We start from the raw sequence: 1,735 nt of genomic DNA, 5'->3' as shown, positions 1-1,735 counted from the left end.
GCCCTCTCTGTAACACACATAAAGAAACCTCCAAATAGCAACAATAGTAGAAAATTTTAAGCCTTTTCCTCTACGGTTCTCCCTCACCCCCTTTATCTAGCATACACAAGAACAGTCAATGAATTCTGGATGCCTTGTTGGCTTCAGAACAGGGACTTTTGTCCAACTAGAAGCAAATGTTCTATTTTGAAATTTGGATGGAAAGTTATTGGTATGAAAGTCTGTGTGAAGGAAGAATGGCATCGACCGCCTCGATGAATAATGCAGGGCTTCTCAAATGTTTTACAGGTAGCAGAGAAGAAGCTGGTCATGGAGCTCATTTCAGAACACTATGCAATAATTATTTCTTTCTTTTCATTATCACATTAGGAATAACTCTACCATCAGGAACACTGATGACAAAATAATAATAATAATGGTAATAATAATTTAAAAAATAATGATAGTACTAGCTATCATTTATTGATTAATTAATTAGTGCTTGACACATACTAAATTCTTAATAAATGTTAGCTATTATTATTTTTAATCTTATTATTATTATATTGCCATCAAACTTCCTGATGTTAGGGTTGTTCCTAATGCACATAATATCTAATTTACTCATTTAATTCTCACATTAACCCTGTGAAATGATCTATAAGTATCCCAATTTTCCAGGTGAGGAAACCGAGGAAGTAAGGAGAGGTTAAATATAATAACTTGCCCAAGGAAGGACACACAGTTCTTAAGTGGCAAGGCAGAGATGTGAACCTAAGCAGAATGGCTCCCAGAGTACTTATTCATGAAAGCACAAACAAACCAACCAAGCAAAACTGAGAGCCTAGAATGTAGCTTATTTTCCCCATTAATACTTATTTGCAACTTGTTACTGTTTTGTTGTCAATGAGGGGAAAATTGGATAAAAGAATTTTAAAATTTGGAGAAAGAAAAACTCAAAATCGCACAAAACATTTTCCAGTAATATTTTCCCTCAACCATTAGAAAAAGACCAGATTTCAGATGTAGAACCCATTAGTGAAGCTCACGATAAGCTATTGTTTTGTGGGATCACTATTTGAGAACTACTGGGATAAGAAAAAGAGTCTCGGGCTTGAGGTGAGAACACTTGGGTTGATACATCTTTTACTTTGCTTGGTTGCGAGCTGCCGCTAGGCGTGGTGGACCAGAAGGAGGTGGGAATGGAGTGAAATGTCACCAGCACACACCAAGATGTCTCCCACAAGATTGTCTTGACTTAGAGTCCATTACACGTACTCTGTCCACTATCTTGATTAAACTTTTCCATCTTGTATATTTCTCCAACCCTGCATGTCCGTTTGATCCTTTCTCAAATCCCAGTTTCCCCAGGCAACCTTGCCTAACCCCATTAGCTCTTCACTGAACCCACGTTGCCTTCACAAACGCTATTATGCCGGTAACAACTTGAGAGAGTTCCAGGAGATTTTATGGATCATTATCGTGGATTTTCCACTCTCAGGTAAACATCTGGAGGTCAGGGGCTAGATCTTTTTCATCTTGTACTTTGCTTGGCTCAGTTCTCAAGACGGGGCTGATGGTGGATTACGGTATTGAGTGAAAGAATGGAATAAGCCATTGCCTTAAAGCTGGTCCTACACTCGTATTCAAAAAGGCTATACATAATATCAAAGAAGATTGAAAAGAAACATTTAAAAAGTTTGCATAACAGAAGATGTGCTTTTAAAAATAACCAAAATTGACTGTTAAAGAGAGT

The sequence above is a fragment of the Rhinolophus ferrumequinum genome, chromosome 12 (genome assembly GCF_004115265.2).
Source record: "Rhinolophus ferrumequinum isolate MPI-CBG mRhiFer1 chromosome 12, mRhiFer1_v1.p, whole genome shotgun sequence".
NCBI classification, from domain to species: domain Eukaryota; kingdom Metazoa; phylum Chordata; class Mammalia; order Chiroptera; family Rhinolophidae; genus Rhinolophus; species Rhinolophus ferrumequinum.
Note: the sequence above shows the minus strand (reverse complement) of the source record.